Genomic DNA, 18,747 nt, shown 5'->3' with positions numbered 1-18,747 from the left:
ACTCATTAGAAAAGACCCTGATGCTGGGAAATATTGAGGGCAGGAGGAGAAGGGGTGACCAAAGACGAGATGGTTGGATGGCATCACTGACTCAGTAGCCATGAGTTTGAGTGGACTCCGGGAGATGGTGAAGGACAGGCAAGCCTGGTGTGCTACAATCCATGGCATTGTATAAGGTCAGACGCAACTGAGGGACAGGACAACAATAACCTGGATTTTTTAAGTGATTTTTCCCTCCGAGTGGGGAAAAGTGCTGGAGGTAGGCAAAGAGGGAGGGCTGATTTACACCGTATCTTTTGGAAGACAAATGGGCCTGTGTGCCTGAAGAAAAGGCAGGGTAGATGGGGGTCTTGAGCCATGCCCCAGCTCTGTAAGGAAGTCCCACTGTTTTAATGGGGAAAATTGACCTCTTTAATCCTGGAGTCTTGTGAATGCAGATGGAAAAAGTATACCTTGTTTTCACATGCCTTACTGCAATTTGGCATGCCATTCAATTATATTAATGGATGCAAACAACAAGTCACAGTAGTATAAGCAGTACCTATGACTCTGTCATCAACAGAGTTTAGATATTTTCATAGCACATTACAGATAGTGTGGAATATCATTTATGCCGAACACTTCTTTGAAATCAATGGTAGCCACTAGATAAACCTGCCACCTGGATTTTGTTATATAATCTGTGTGTTACTGTATCATAGTTTAAAAATAGCTTGATTACTGTGTTTAAATATAAGTGATTTCCTTTGAATCCCTTCCATTATGTTTAATTTCAAAACATTTTCTTTCTGAGAAGAGAGATCTATAGGCTTTACCAGGTGGCCAAAGGATCAAAGGGATGCATGGTGCATAAAGAAGTGAAGAACACCTGCTCTTCCTCACTCATGGAGAAGTATTGTACACATATTGCACATTTAGTTACTATATTATACCTCACCTTAAGGAAGAGGAAAGTGAGGTATCAGGTTGTTAAGGAAAATTTCTAAGGAGAGTCCAGTATTTACTCAGTGCTTATTGTGTGGATTATTTACTGTCAGCTCAGCATCATTCTCTTCTCTGTCTGCATTCCTTGTATCCCATGGAAAAAGCAGAGGAATGAGACATTCTCCCAGATCCCTTAAAAGGAGGGTTGTAGGTGAGATCCTGCTGAAGAGAGTCACTGTGTGAGATTTGGAAGGTGGATGAAGGGGCAGGCTATCATCTCCTTGTGATGTCTGTTGTTGGCTGTCTTGAGGTTTGCATCAGCTTTGGGGCAGCTTAATGTGATTCATTCACTTAGATGCTGCTGGGAACTTTGGCTGCTATTTTGTGAAATTTCTGTAGCATCCTGGCCTTAGCTAGCAAGGTTTTTTCTGACCTTCCTTCCAAAGTTATTCTAAAGATTCTGTAAATCACTATGTTGAATCCCTTCCAATTTGAAAAACCCAGAAGGGTTTCTGTCCTGACTGAACTATACACTTGTTATGGTCTAGGAGCAAATGAGCTAATAGCAGGAGATAAATAATAGTATTTCAGTTAAGATTTTAATAGAAAACAGATGGGATAATTGAAGAGCTTTTAATAAAGGGACTGTTTACAAAGGTATGAGAGAGTTTAAGGGAAACCAAGAATGAATAATAACAGGCTAGTAGGAGCAGGCGGAGCAGGCGATGGCACCCCACTCCAGTACTCTCGCCTGGAAAATCCCATGGATGGAGGAGCCTGGTGGGCTGCAGTCCATGGGGTTGCGAAGAGTTGGACACGACTGAGCGATTTCACTTTCACTTTTCACTTTCATGCATTGGAGAAGGAAATGGCAACCCATGCCAGTGTTCTTGCCTGGAGAATCCCAGGGATGGGGGAGTTGGTGGGCTGCCGTCTATGGGGTCGCGCAGAGTTGGACATGACTGAAGCGACTTAGCAGTAGCCGCAGCAGCAGTAGGAGCAGGAGCCCAGAGAGGCCCAGACATAGTACGAGAGATGTTCCTTTCCACAGGCATTGTGGCCCAGGCAGAGAAGGAACCAGGGGACAAAACACCCCAGCATTTTTCATTCTTTCAACTCTTTTCTCTTCTGCTAATCCTACTGTCTGCCAACTCCATCTGAGGGCAGGGAAATCTGGCTGTGTGTTAAACAGGGGCCAATTTTCTGGAGCACAGAATGGGGAAAGAGTTGGGAAAAGGGAGGTGGAAGAAAAAGCAGAGAATATACTGCAAAGAGATGAGAACAGACATCACTATAGGTAAACTTCTTTCATGGTTCAGGTTAAAGAAATGGGAGAAATGAACTCTAATCACAACATAATGTATAAATGAACTCTTACTAGGGAAATCAAAGTGATTCAAGTCCTAGTTATACTTCAATTTGTCAGTAAAGTAGTTTTATGTATGTTTTCCCTCTGATGAGTTCTCAGTTTCATCGGAGTAGACACTGGGGACACTGACTAGATCTGTGATCTGTAAAATAAGGAACTGTTCAAAGATACTCTCAAAGGGTATTTCAGGCTCAAACACACCATCACTCTATGTGTTCTAGAGGTGGTCACACATGGCTTTATGTTAAGGTCATTGTGATGACCAGTATCAAGTTATTCATATTTTCCTATAGACAACCAAAAGCTCTATCTGGTGGCTGTCCCATTAATGACTGATGTACAAAACGCTTGGATTTTCTAACTAGCACTGAACAGAATCAAACTAGAGGAGTATTGGAAATAATGTCAGTTACTATATTAAATAAAATTTATGTATCTTTTCTTCTCTAACCAGGTTCATCAATTCTCTTTGTAGGAGTGATATTTCCATTGGCTTTAATCTAGAAACAGCATGGAATTATAACATCTTGCCAGTTCTTGTAAAGAAGTCACTGGACGCACTATAATTGACTCTAATCATTTTTTTCCCAATAACACTACTACTTACTCTCCCATCCGTCAGTCTCATCTTTGTTCTTTCTTATTTCCTTCCAAGATCCCTAGTCTTTATTTATATAATGCTATGAAGAGACAAAGCAGAGATGAGGTCCAGTGGGGAAGAGAGATAAACATTCAATCTTTATATTACATTTTAATGGAATGGAAACCTTATTATTTGGCACATGTGTGTATTCACTTGGCCTGTTAGTTTCACATACCCATTTGGGAAGTGAAGCCTCCTCTATTTGCTGCAGATACAGTCAAAATTCTCTCATTATAGAAATTTTCTTAGAAACTAGCACTAACAGAAGGAGAAGGAAAAGTCAGTTCCATGATGATTTCTTAATGTTCATTACCACATTTTCTTTATTGCTATTAAAATTTAACCTTTGGCCCACTGGCTCTTTTGAAAACTTAATGAGAGCAATAGGAAGATATGAACAGTTATAAAGCCATGTACTTTACAAGCCCCAAAGCTCCAGAGGCCCTTGCAGGTCTAGTGACATCATGAGAGGTTTCGGGGGAAAAATTATACCTAGGAGAAAGAGGATTATCAGCATCGCTTCCTTCATTGGTCCATGCATGCAATTTCTTGTCTGCAGAAGACCCCAGATCCAGGTACTTTTCTTATCCTTTAGGTCTCTGCTTAAAATTCCTCTCCTCAAATGGGCCATCTTTGACCACAGTATAAAGTAACCCCAGGCAGTAACCCTAACTTTGTTCCATTTTCTTTAGAACACTCTTTTCTTGTGGTATTGGGAATTTGAGTATTATAGTTGTCACCCTGCAGTGGAAAATATACCCCATAAGAATCTTCGACTAGTGATGACTTATACCTTGCTCTGGTCATGTGTGATTTCTTTCTAGTGCTTGTACCAATATTTGCATTTGTTTACAAAGGATAGTTTTAGTGATCTGAACTGGACTGGATATTTAAGGGCATGGTTTTAAATTTCTAGTGTCTACAATCAAAATGATAATCACATAAAAGGAGAAAAACTAAGCTCAAAAACTGAACATATGTAGATGTTTGGGCTAAAGGGAATCAATTTCCCATTAGGATGCTAATAAATGCATAATATACCCATCCTTAATTAATTGGTTAACTAAATAGAAAGGCTTCGGTGAAACAGAAGCATGATTATTTAACATGGAAAAATCAAGAAGGCTGGATGAATAACAATTACATAATTAACAAATAATAAAGAACATTTGAGTTACAATTAATTCTTATTGGCAGCTCAGTAGCATCCACCAGAATCAGTTCCACTTCATTGCAAACTGGGCCTTTCAAGTTTAAATAATTTTAACACTTGGTCTGTAATATAAATCCACTTATTAAAAATGTTCAAGATCAACATGATACATTTAGCGACAAGAGCAAGGCCAATTAAGAAACTAATTTGGTCAAGTGACGATGTATTATTCCCCATGTTTGAATACAAAGGTTTCTATTGTTTGACTTTAGTATGTTTCTTTGTAAAACAGTTATTCTACTCATGTGTTATAATGAAAATAACAGATGCAGCTGAGGATTAGAGAGGCTGTGGTCCTGGTAAAAGTCTGTCAGATGATTGCTAATAAGACTGTATTACTTAGGGTTCTTCAGAGAAACAGAGAGAGATACAGAAATATATATATATACACATACATACACACATACAGATAGTATGCATACACACATATGGATATGTGTGTGTGCATGTATGTATATTATAAATGTATTGTGTGGTTATTTGTACATATATACATTTATATATATATATAAAGAGATTGATTTTTAAGGACTTTGCTCACAGGATTACGAGGGCTATCAAGTCTGAATTGTGTAGGCCAGCAGGTTGGACACTCAAAAAAGGTGATGCTGAAACTGGTATATGAAGGCAATCTGCAGGCAGAATCCCTTCTTCCTTGAGGCACCTCCATCTGTTTATTGAAGGTCTTCAAATGATTGAAAGAGGCCCACTCACATTATGGATAATAATTTGCTTTACTCAAAGTCTACTGATTTAAATGTTACTCACATAGAAAAAAACACCTTCACCACAATAACTAGACTAGTGTTTGACCCCAAACTGGCAATCATGGCCTTGACAAGCTGACACATAAAACTAATCACACAGTGTGTAGGGACTGAATTGAGATCCCAGTCCTTGGGGTTCTGATGTAATTGGTCTGGAATCAGACCATGAGAAACTCTTAACCACCATCCTCAGCTTCCTTCCCCAACTGCTTTCCCCAGCCTCCTTCCCCATTCTATGCCTACCCATGATTCAAATGCATATCAAAGTTTGAAAACCAAGGACTAGAAATCTGACAGAGATCCTAAAATTAGTTTTCTTAAAATTAGGAGAGGGAAAAGGAAAGGCAATATATAGAGAATTTTATAAAGTTGAAACAGAATTTTAAGGCAAAAGTAAACATAACCTTAGAATTGAAAACAAAAATGTCTTATCTAAGCTGGGTCTGGAATTTAATTCCAATCCAACAATTTTTTTCACAATCTTCCTAGATCTAGCTAGATTTTAAATTCTAATGTGACTGAACTCCCAAAACTAATTGTCTCTTTCCATTACATAGGGAGAATTAATTACTAGATTTTAAAGAGGTTTAACTTTTAGAATGCCATTTTTTAGATTCCATGCTATGGTGATTGAAATCTAATGACCTATGTGCTGGTTCTCCAGGCACTTGGAGGGAATGTTGCAGAAGCAATTTTGAAAGGCAACACTTTGGCTAATGTTTCCCAGAATGGATTCTGTGGAACACCAATCCTTGAAGACTTGCACTTTAAAGAGTGTTTCTTGATCAATTATGTATTTAAACATCTCACATTAGAGTCTCCAATCCCTGGAGAATCATAATTTAGTTTTGAAAATAAAATCTTCAGTAAATCCCACTGTAGAAAAACTGGTAATTTGATTTTGTTTAATTTAGCATTTCTCAAATACAACATGCACCACTTCCCCTCCCCGCCCAGCCAATTCATATCCCCCAAAGGACAACTGAAAAAATGCATTTAAACAATTAAAGACCAAAACCAAAAGACTTTACAATCAGAAAAATGACTGCATGATTTGCACTGCCTTTAGAGAACTGAATAAAACAGTCATGGTTAGATGCTTCCTTAAAGAAGACTGGGCACATTCCCAGCTTGCTGAATCACCGAGCTAAATTCCTAGAGTTGAGGCTATTACTACTCCCTTCATTCCACCCCAGAATGGCACAAAATGGTCATGTAGGGTGATCCCATAAACCAAAAGACAAATTGTTGGCTGCCTTTGCTAAAGCAGAAATGGTTCCTTTAGCAAAACTGTCACTGGGGGGAAAAATCCAAAACACTTAACTGGGACTGATAAAAACATGTTGAAACAGTGAGGCCTCTTAGTGGTCAACTAGATTAAATCTTCAGAACCATCTGCATTAGAAACTGGGGTAAAAAAGCCAGTTTGCACATCACTGTTTTTTTGCTATTTCTATGAAGCCAGGTGAGCTTTGCACTGGGAGTTCTAGAAGTTAGGGGCTGGCTGGCACATGGGTAGCCTTTCAAACAGCAAAAACGTACTTTCTCTGTGCACACAAATCAGAAAACAATCTCCCTTCCTCTGGGTTCTTGGCAGCCTTCTGTCAGACCTAGGGCTTGTGACAGGATTTCCCCTTCACTTAGCCCCCAGGTTGGTGCCCTTATGTGGAGCATATCAATATCGGTAGAGGTTAGGAGGTGGGGGTGCATCTAAGCAGAGAGGTAAGATATTTAAAAGAGTGATGAGAGGCACTCAAGCTGGGATGTTCAAACTTATTTCAGATCTTGAGGATTTTCCAGAGTGTGGTACATGCATGACTAGTAGCACATATGGAAAACTTATGGCATGTTTGTTTGAGTTTAAGATTACTCTAGACTTAAGTTTTCCTTAAAAATGAGAAAATATTTCCATAACTTCAATAGCAGAATGATTTGGACCAAAACCCATTGTTCCATGAGCAGATTTTAGAACATTCACTTATTCATTCATTTACCCAGCATTAAACAAATTGAGCAACTTCAATGAATAAAATGCTGTTCAAGTCCCAGAAGATACTGTGGAAAACAAGTTAAATATTTTTCTTGTCCTTTCTGAGCTTATACTCTAGCAGAGGAGATGAGATAATTAAATAATGACCATAAATGCAAGAGAGTCCTGGCAGAGGGAACACATGGAGGTGAGTGGGGAGACATCTCTCTGCTCTACCCGGATTTGACTTCCCACCATGAACAAGGAAGTGTCCTGAAGAAAGAGTCCCCAAGGACCAGTCAGAGGCAAAAAAGTAGGAAGAAAAACTATAGAGACGTTAAAGAATCCCAGAACAGGGAGAACTTCTCTAAATTATATAATTGTTGAACATGAGGTATACATTAAGGATATTTATTTGGACAGAGTACAGATACTAAAGGGCTTTTAAAGTTACACTATGGGCTGCAATGTGATGAATTAGTGAGAAACAAGAATGGAAGCAGATTATTGTAATAATCCAGGAGAACTGTGATAGTAGTAATAGGGGTGGAGAAAAGTGGGTGAATTGGAACTCTTAGCAGGTAGAGGCATCTGGGCTGACTGGACATCAATTAAGAAAGAAGAACTAGGATAGAAGGAGGTGAAGGGACAGTTTCCAAGGATAATTTTTAGGTTTCTGGCTAAGGCAACTTGGGGAATGATGGTGCCATTCAATGAGGTACAGAGGCAATTCTGGAATAGAAGCTTGTTTAGTTGGAGTTCCATTTGGTCATATTGAGTCTGAACAGTCTGTGAGACTCTCCAGTGGATATGAACAGTAGATAGGAACACTTAGGTCTGGAGCCATTGGAATGAATGAAGAAATCACCCAGACAGAGAGCACACAAAGAAGTCAAGGGGCTGCAATGGGCTTGATAGAATAGACGTCTGCACAGGAACTAACAGCTGTCAGAGGAAAAGAGTCAAACCAGGGTTTCGATGGTGCAGAATCCAAAAAAAGGGCAAACCTTCAAAAGGGAATTGTGATTGGAGTCTAAAGTCATAGAGATACCTATAAGGACTAAGAAATGTTCATCATATTTGGCAAGTTGGAGGTCACTGATGACTTGAAAAAAATAGTGCGTTTAGTGGCCATTAGGAGTAGAACTCAGAGATAACAGAATGGGCAAGAAGAAATAGAGAAATGACAAGACAACTCGGAATGAGTCTGTCAATGAAAGAAGAATAGGAAGAAAGCTTGGAAGTGTCACATGGTAGGACCAGTTCATGGTAGGACAAAAGAAAAAGAGTTGGAGAAAATGAGTATGTTGGCATTGAACAGAAAAAAAGACAAGGCTAGAGATATGAGAGAAAAGAAAAAAACAGTGATGGGGGCAAAGTCCTTGAAGAAGCCAGAATAGATTATATCAAGGACTTAATCTTGAATAGAATGATGGCATTTCTTCCCAAGGGGCAGAGAGTAAAGAACAAATCTGGGTGCACCATGAATTGAGATGCACCAATTAGGAAAGAAATTATTAGAAAAAAATTATTTTTTTCTATCAATATGTGGGAGGATAATCAGCTAAGAAGGATGGGTTCATGTATTCATTGTACTTACCTATACTCTGTTATTCTTCATTATCCTGTATTTGCTCAAAGAATGCTCAAACTACCACACAATTGCACTCATCTCACACGCTAGCAAAGTAATGCTCAAAATTCTCCAAGCCAGCTTCAACAATATGTGAACCGTGAATTTCCAGATGTTCAAGCTGGTTTTACAAAAGGCAGAGGTCAACCAGAGATCAAATTGCCAACATTTGTTGGATCATCAAAAAAGCAAGAGAGTTCCAAAAAAACACCCCATCTATTTCTGCTTTATTCACTATGTCAAAGCCTTTGACTGTGTGGATCACAATAAACTGTGGAAAATTCTGAAAGAGATGGGAATACCAGACCACCTGACCTGCCTCTTGAGAAATCTGTATGTGGGTCAGGAAGCAACAGTTAGAACTGGACACGGAACAACAGACTGGTTCCAAATAAGAAAAGGAGTATGTCAAGGCTGCATATTGTCACTGTGCTTATTTAACTTATATTCAGAGTACATCATGAGAAACGCTGGGCTTTATGAAGCACAAGCTGGAATCAAGATTGCCGGGAGAAATATCAATAACCTCAGATATGCAGGTGACACCATCCTTATGGCAGAAAGTGAAGAAGAACTAAGAGCCTCTTGATGAAAGTCAAAGAGGAAAGTGAAAAAGTTGGCTTAAAGCTCAACATTCAGAAAACTAAGATCATGGCATCCTGTCCCATCACTTCATGGCAAATAGATGGGGAAACAGTGGAAACAGTGGCAGATTTTATTTTTGGGGCTCCAAAATCACTGCAGATGGTGACTGCAGCCATGAAATTAAAAGACGCTTACTCCTTGGAAGAAAATTTATGACCAACCTAGACAGTATATTGAAGAGCAGAGACATTACTTTGCCAACAAAAGTCCATCTAGTCAAGGGTATGGTTTTTCCTGTAGTCATGTATGGATGTGAGAGTTGGACTATAAAGAAAGCTGAGGGCCAAGAATTGATGCTTTTGAACTGTGATGTTGGAGAAGACTCTTGGGAATCCCTTGGACTACAAGGAGATCCAGCCTGTCCATCCTAAAGGAAATCAGTCCTGAATTGGAAGGACTGATGTTGAAGCTGAAACTTTAATACTTTGGCCACCTGATGTGAAGAGCTGACTCCTTTGAGATGACTGTGGTGCTGGGAAGATTGAAGGGAAGAGGAGAAGGGGATGACAGAGGATGAGATGGTTGAGTGGCATCACCAACTCAATGGACATGAGTTTGAGTAAACTCCGGGAGTTGGTGATGGACAGGGAGGCTTGGTATGCTACGGTCCATGGGGTCGCAAAGAGTCGGATACAACCAAGCGAATGAACTGAACTGATCTGATCCTGTATTTGTTGTATTGGTTACTTTTTGAATGTGTCCTAAAAACGTCTTCCTCACTTTTAAACTAGAAATTTTAGCCAAAGCATGTGTGGTTATGTTGATGATTAGAGGAAAGTTTCCTATAGCAAAGAGACATTTTAGATGATGTGATGCACTCTTATGACCAAAGAGGACATTTCACCTCATATGATACAGAATAAAATTTCAGAAAAAAGATATTACATTTCACTAAAAGAATATGAGAAAATTCTATTGCTAACTGACTGAGCTTCCTCCCACTACCACCACCTCTTTGTTTTTGTCTTATTCTTTTCAAAGCTCCAGCAGTTGCCAGTTTACAATATTGTCTTTCATTCCTGAGCTCAAAATGTTTTTCTGTTTGTTCTTTCCCCTCTTTTTCCTCTAAACACACTTAAACCGCAAAGCTTTTTTTTTTCCCCAAGTAGTGCCAGGAAATTGACAAAATGCCAACTATCTTTTTTAACTATGCACACACACACACACACACACCCTTTTAAAACATGGCTTAAGATAGTAGGTTTATTTATCTTTATATCTTTTCCCCTCAGTTGGGTTTATGGATGATGTCCAATATTTAGACTCGAGTGAAAGATCCCATCTCATCCAGAGAAAAGCTGTAAAGCTTCTGGAAGCTATAGAGGGCGGTTAGAAAGATTGCTTAAGGAGAGGCTGTCAGCTTGCCTCTGTACCACGCTCTTCTGAGGTGACCCTCATCACAGGTCTGTAGAAAAACGCAAAACTGACTTAGAGTTCCAAAAACTACACTTGAAATGGCACTTGAATCTAGAGAAATCTGTAAGTAGTACAAACGCAGCCTCCAGAATGACTTTTGTCAATGGAAAAAGTTTATTATATATCAAGTCCTATTTTCTCTTTTCAGGGTACTCATCCTTCTTTCCTGCCTGTGAAAAGACTTTTGGAGAAGAGCTACAGTGGTGAAATGGTAAAATTTGAGTCAAATGTGAATAATTAAAAACATTTTTTTCATTAAGACTCCTTTTCTTCGGCCACAAAATCTTGTGTCAAATGTATACTTACTAGACAACTGTCTTAGAAATAGAATTTATAACTCCTCTCTTTACCTTTTCACTTTTCACTCGTTCTTTATTTGGATTTTTAAAAATTACAAAAATATTACAGGGTCAACCAATAAATGGGCTTTTTTTTTTAGTTAATATTCTCTGCTGCCTTCCTCTCTAATATTCTCCTCCTTACTAAAGGAACCAGAAATAATATATTGGAGTGTTTCTTTCTAGGTCTTTCTTTACTTTCACATCTAATCACTCTTCAGGCTACTTATTGCCCATTAAAATCAAATATCAATTTCTTCTCAGTACTTATATTATTTGACATCTAAAGAGATTAGAAACTGTTCATTAATCTTTCCTTCCTAAGACCCTCTCTTATCATGCTTTTCATGACCTTATACTTCTCTCATTTCTTTCCCATCTTTCTGGTCACTCCTTTCCAATATTTGTTACTAGCGCTAATTCCTCCGCCTATCAACTGTAGTGTTCTATCCCATGGAGCAAAATTATATCTCAGGAAACTCCATACATTAAACTAAAGAAAATTTTGGACAAAACAAGAAATTGTCCCTCATTTGAATTTTACCGATAAGGAAACCAGGGCAGAGAGAGTGAGGAAGTAACGTATCTAAGGCCATTTCAGAACCAGAGCCTCGAACAGTAGCTTGCTGACTTAAAATTCAGATCTCGAAAATGGTCAGCAACCTACCGATTTCCTGTATATTTCCTCTTTTTTATTTCCTCTGCTTAGTTGTAGCAGAACTGCAAGGCAAACCTAATCTTGAAAGGTTTTATGACAGCCACCATAATATGCTATATAGGAATTCAGCTGGGGAAGCCAACAGAAAGGACTCAAGAGGCTAGTCTGTTTTATTATCCTGTGAGCAAAAAGGGGTAAATAGGCTCCCATAGAGATTGGGGTGAATTATAATTGGCACAGAAAGAAAGCTGAAATTATCTGTAAAAAGGCCCCTTTCAGAAGTGTTTAGGAAGCTACAGGCCCTGGGTACAGCCATAAGTCAAACTCACCTAACAGCTCAATACAGCTTCTATGGTAAAAGCCACTGAGTCACCACCAAGTGTTTTGGGGTATCTTTTTTGTGCCCAGATTTATGCTAAACCCTTTGTATGTGTGTGTGTGTTAAGTCACTTCAGTCATGTCGACTATATGCAATGCTATGGACTATAGCCCGCCAGGCTCCTCTGTCCATGAGATTCTCCAGGAAGAATACTGGAGTGGGTTGCCATGCCCTTTTCCAGGGGATCTTCCTGAACCAGGGATCGAACCCATGTATCTTACGTCTCCTGCACTGGCAGGCGGGTTCTTTACCACTAGTGCCACCTGGGAAGCCTCAATCCTTTGTGTACAGTGGCCCTATTTTCCAAACTCCAAATCAGGGCATATCAAATAATCATAGAAAAGATCACTTGAAATTTGGGCCTTTCATAGCTGCTAAGCCATAGAATGTTATAGGATACAAGTCACGGATTTTACCACCCGAAATCTGCAATTCTTTTAGTGTAACAAGATATTGTGTGTAGCAGGAGGGTAATGTGGAACTCTGGGTATTAGTTTTTGGCTGACGCTCCAAAATTTAAAAACAAAACTTATAAACTAACCAAAGTTTTAATTAAAGCACTTCTTTGGAGCAGGCTGAGAAATTCCAAAACCAACTCTAAAAACCTTAGTGATCCCTCTCCTCTATCTCTGAAAGCAGCTGAGGTAGGAGAGGCTGAGGGAAGAGGAGAGAATTTCTCTGCGTTTGTCTCAGCCGCAGAGAATGACCCCACCTAAGGACATCTCTTCCTGGGGCCTGTATCCAGTGGTTTGACTGAGGTGGGGAATGAAGGGCAGGCCATTTTCGGACAACTCTGAGGGTTGTGAGAGCCCTAGAGTTCCCTGTGGGATAGGCTGAAGATGCCCCTGGGCCCCATCCCTGCTTCATTCATTCCATCTGCAACTGTTTTCATCTCTTCCTGTTACAGGTATTCATCCCACAAACACCTCTTACGAATCAACCTATATACTAAATTGTGTCTCCAAGTCAAGTTTTGGGAAATCTAGGCCATGAGAGGAGTGGATAGGTACTTCCTTCTCACCTAAGCCAAGCCAGTGGGTGTTCAGGGGATTCCTGCAGAGTTTGATATATGTCTCCCAGATCTGGGAAACAGAACAGACTCAGGACTCTCATGGTGAAAGTGAAGAACTAGAGGCGGCAGCATAGATAGAGAGGCAGGGAAACAAAGGAGAGGGACTGTGCTACACTGGGAACGGGTTCTCTTATGCTGAGGAGACAACAGATACAAGAGAGACAGACATCAGATGCATACAGAGCAACGAGGTCCTGCAAGCAACAGGCCAGGGATGGAGAACAAGACTCAACTCAGTGTCAACTCCAAGTAGTTGATAGTGAAAGTCTGCATATTATAGTTGAAAGAAGAGTTTTAGATTGTGTCTGATTTTAGTGAGAAAGATGAAAAAACTAATTTGCAGCATCTCTCATGGCTTCAGAAAGAGAGAACTGTAGCACAAATTTGCCATTTCTGGAATCGAAAATAAAGAAGAGATGCTATATAAATTACTAATCATTTGACATAGAAAATAAACTTGCTATCTGCCATGCTAGAACCAGAAGTAAATTGTCAGAAAGTCAGACCTGCTCAAACTACTCCACTGATGGAAATCCATTAACGGCTCCATATTTTAGAATGATTCAGAGTCCCTTCATGTTTGAACTCCTATCAAGTTTGTCCCATGTTTCCCCTACTAGGCTCTCTCTAGCCACTTAGAGTTTCCTTTTTACATTTCTTTTATATCTCAGTGACTTTACAGATGGTGGTCCCTCTGTCTAGAATTCCTAGCCCTCACCATTCCTACTTGTCCCTCAATCCCCAGGTCAGGTATTTCCTCCTTTGAAAACCCTTCCTGAAACACAACTCTCAGTCCAAAGCTGGTCCCATTCCCCTTTGGGGTATTACTCTGTCTTGATTCATGAAGCATTATGAGGCTTTGTTGTAATACCCACCCTTCACTTAGACTGCAAGTTCCTTAAAAGTAGATATGTTTCACCATTTTTTCCCCTTAGATCTCAGCCCTGGGGCTGGCATACAACATGGACCAAATATTTTTAAATAAATGAAAGATGCCTAGAACCATTAAGAGATTCTTCACTGAGTGGGTCAGAATTAAATATGATGCTGCAACTCTTGGGCCACGTATGACTTAGAGGGGACTGTCCATTGTTTCCCATGGAAACCCAAAATCCAAATATTCAGAGGATCCAAAACAGATGTAACTACAGCTCAGCTTTGCATAGCTGAGAACTCTTCTAGCATAGACACTAAACCACCACACTTGGAATTTTTGCTATTTAAAGAAGGAAATCTCACCTGACAGATGGATTACTGTTCGGGCAAACTGTATTTGCACAGCTGCAGAGTCATTCTCAAATAAGATGTTTGAGCTCTCCTCTCTATGCTGGAAATTTGTTGAGTAGATGAAAATATTAAACCATTTACACAGAGCTTGGAGAACTGTGGGAAGCATCATGTCCATTAACAACATTTATAAAAAGTCTTTGAAAGATTTTTACCCTCTTCTTTCTGGTGTGTGTGTGTAAGTTTCTTTAGGTTATACATAAAGACTTTTAGAATCTACCATGAATCAGGGAAAAATAGAAGCTTGGATGGCCAGGTGTATAGACAACCCATCAGAAGCCTGACCATATGATGGACCCCATGGCAGCTCTTAAGCTGTCAAAATACTGTCTGATAGGGTTTATCCTGGAGTTGTTTCTTCAGTTCAGCTTCTCTTTGCTCTGCAACCATTTTTCTGAGTGAAGAACTGCAATGAAAGCAATTCAGGAGAAACACACTTTGGTCACTATCGCCTAGAGTGTGCTTACTCAACGCAGTGCTCTTAGAGGAACTTAATGCACCTGTGTAAGCCGACCAGGGCCATGTATGGCCACAGGACAAAACTCAGAAGACGTGCTTCAAGCTGAAAGCAGCAGCACGATTTATAGAACCAAATGAGATTTCTGGGGGCAACTCTACTGCTTAAGCCTATGGTCTTGAGGCTTTGGGGGTTGTAGATCTTTGTAGATTCACAAAGGGTTTTTAGCTCCTTCAATTATTAAATATGAACTCTTTTAGGTTAGGATAGTGGGGCAGAAGCTCTTGAATGGGTGGAAAAACAAGGTTTTGAGAATTGATGGTACCACAAATTCATATTATCAAGCTAGAAAAGAGAGTGGTGACAGCTAAGGGGTTCCAGTCTTTAAACAATTACAATGGAAGGGCAGTAGGAGAAAAAAGTTAAAGTGTGCTATATAGTTCCACTTTTTAAGGCTTTTCATGGTGTCTAGTGGCTTCCCTGTTGGCTCAGAGGGTAAAGCGTCTGCCTGCAATGCGGGAGACCAAGGTTCAATCCCTGGGTCAGGAAGATCCCCTGGAGAAGGGAATGGTAACCCACTCTGGTACTCTTGCCTGGAAAATCCCAGGTACAGAGGAGCCTGGTAGGCTTCAGTCCATGGGGTTGCAAAGAGTTGGACATGAGTGAGCAACTTCACTTTCACTTCACTTTCATGGCATCTAGTGCCTTCTCTGGAACAAGTGAGCTGGTTGAAAAGTCAAGCTGACTATTAGCAAATAAAACAAAAAGGAAAAAAGGTTGGGGACATGGAGAAAAACTGAAAACATGTCCAAATATTCTGTCTCTTTCAAAAGGGCAAAAAGTCCATGTGTCCTGGGATATTTGGGTCTATGTTAAGAGAATATTCTTTGCTTCTATGTAAACACACTATCACATCTATATTCAATGGCAGAGAGGGAGACATAGAGATAAGAGAGAGAGATCAAACTTCAGGTCAGAAACCCCAGTGCTTTGGTAGAAATACTTCAGGCATTACGAAGTGGTGCAGCTTTAAGAACCAAAAGGGATACACTGAACAGTCTAAATCACACACAGCCACTGCTATTCTAGGTAGAGGGAAAACCTCTTCATAAAATATTTACCAAACATATTAAGAACAAGAGGTGTAAGCATAAATGAGTAGGAATTTTTAAAAATGGGAGATAAAATAGTTTTAAAAGTCAAAAGAATTCAATCCATAATGAAAGTGACAACAGATACATGATTGCATTGACTGAGCTGGAGATACTTGTACAGAAATGACCCTTTCCCCCTGCCATCTACTTCCTTCTTCCTTTAGAGGGCACTGTATGGATAAGTTTCTCTCAGCTCATCATGTTTTTGTGCAACCACTTCTTTCCAACTGTCAGTTCATTCAGTTTGAGTGTCATGGATCCTACCCAATGGCTTTCGGGCTATGCCCAGCCAGGCATGACCAATCAGAACACTCCATCCCTCTAGTCAATGGTGATTGGTTCAGGGATGGTCATCTGCCCAAACCAAGGCAATGAAAATATTCTGACAAATTCTGTAGAAACTACTGATAAAAAAAAGTAACTTTGGGGGTTGCTGATCTGAAGAGCCTCCTTGAGAAAATAGCAAACAGGGAGAAAAACTGAGCTGAACAATGAGAAGGGAAAGTAGACACATGGTTATCTAGTTGGAGGTCCAAATCTTCTTTCAATTAGAAACATTGTTGGATTTCTTGAATTTCCAGTTAAGTAGGACAATCAGTTTCATTTTTGGCTTAACATAGTTTGAAAAGGGTTCTGTCGCTTGCCATAAAATGTCTTAATTAACACAAAAGGGCAGAGTTGGAAGGTCTTAGCTTGGAATGCAGATAACCCTCTTAGTTAAATTTTAGCAAACAAGGAATACCTGGGACACTGCAGTTACAGTTGACAAAATGGAAGAACACAATATCAACAATCGGATCCAAGCCCCTTTCAAACAATCCTCAAATGTTTTTACAGTGTTGTCTCTCATGTCTACAGGCATCTGGGTTCTTTCAAGATAGCATGACAATTAAGTAGATCGATAGCCAGCAAGATGCCCAGTTTTCCCCTTGACCTCCTCTGAGCTTTCTGCCATTTCCTTCAGGTACATGCCACTGCTCCCATCATTCTTATGTGGCTTCTCCTTGCTGTGTGCCTTTCTCTAGTGTAAAACTTGGTACATTGTCATAGATTCTTCCTAATCCATCTACCCCACCAGATAGATAGCTCTCCCAAACTGGGAATGCCCATAATTCATGTTTTAATATCTGGAGCCTAGTACAGAGCCTAACACACTAGCAAATTATGCATTGGATTGAACTTGAGGCTAAACTCAGACTTACTCTCTGACCATCACTCAGTGCCCAGCCTCTGTCTCCTTGAAACCCTCAGAGACTTGTCTGCCTGTGATCTCAGTCTGATATGTCTCCTGCTTGGCCTTGTCAGTTATATAGAAACTGATACAAACGTCCATATGGTCAAAGCTATGGTCTTACCAAGCTATGGCTTTACCAGTAGTTATGTAAGGATGTGAGAGTTGGACCATAAGGAAGGCTGAACACCAAAGAATTGATGCTTTTGAACTGTTGTGCTAGAGAAGACTCTTGAGAGTCCCCTGGACTGCAAGGAAGTCAAATCAGTCAATCTTAAAGGAAGTCAACCCTGAATACTCATTGGAAGGACTGACGCTGAAGCTGAAGCTCCATTACTTTGGCCACCTGATGCGAAGAGCCAACTCACTGGAAAAGATCCTGATTCTGGGAAAGACTGAGAGCTAAAGGAGAAGGGGGCAACAGAGGATGAGATGGTTGACTGGCACCATCGACTCAGTGTATATGAGTCAGAGAAAACTCCACGAGATGGTGAAGGACAGAGAAGCCTGGCATGCTACAGTCTATAGGGTCACAAATAGTCAGACATGACTGAGCAACTCAACAACAACATGTCTATAAATGGGTTTATTTATTTACTGAACACTTACCAGATAAGAACTCTGTGTATCTTAACCTATTCAATCCCATAGCCCCTCTGTCTCATAGATAAATACACTGGGTTGAGAGGTTAAGTGACCTGCCCAAGGTCACCCAGCTTGTGAGTACAGTGTCCAGGGATTCAAAACAAGCAGCCTGTTTTGAACTGGACTCATTATCAGCAACTTGTGGGCCCAACATGTTTCATTCATATTGTTAAATTAGCCTCATGACAACCCTACTAGCTATATTATTAGCCCCAATTTCCAGATATGACAATTGAGACCCAGTGAGATTATTTTTCCAAGGTCACCTGACTGCAAGAAGAAAAGCTAAGATTACATCCCAGGGTGCCCAGAACCCACATTCAATAAGCACTGTGCCCAACAGTTGTCTATTAACTGATTGTTGATTGTATCAGAAGAAGCTACCAAGTAATCTGCCTTTAATTACCATTTGTTTTTCTTCATATTGTTTCATAGATATAGCAACATCTACTTCATAGGATTGTCATACAGCCTTCTATCTATGTTTGTAAAGTTCCAAGAACATCTGGTATGTAGTAAGTGCTCAACAAATGGTAGCTATCATTACTGTTTGCTGAGTGCTTCTTGTGCCAGACATTGTACTGGCACTTTACTTGCAATATTGCATCTAATTCCCACCTAAACCTCATGAGGTAGACACCAATATGATGCTCAGTTTGTATATGTGGAAACTGAAGTGGAAATTTCTCCTTGTGTTTCCTCACACTCAGCACATGATCACAAGATAAGTATTTTGTGATTATGCTATTATACTATAGTATATACTATACTACTATTATACTATTTCCCTAAGCTTCCATATAGAAAAATGTTAAGTTGCCAAACTATCTCATTCAGTATTGGCTGGCAAGGCTACTGAGGAATATGCTTATTCAATTATAAGTGGTTATATAAGTATATTACAGTCCTACAATTCAATTTCATTCTGACACTACTCAGAATTAGCA

Source organism: Capra hircus, chromosome 7 (assembly GCF_001704415.2).
Source record: "Capra hircus breed San Clemente chromosome 7, ASM170441v1, whole genome shotgun sequence".
Taxonomy (NCBI): domain Eukaryota; kingdom Metazoa; phylum Chordata; class Mammalia; order Artiodactyla; family Bovidae; genus Capra; species Capra hircus.
This window is presented reverse-complemented; position numbering follows the sequence as displayed.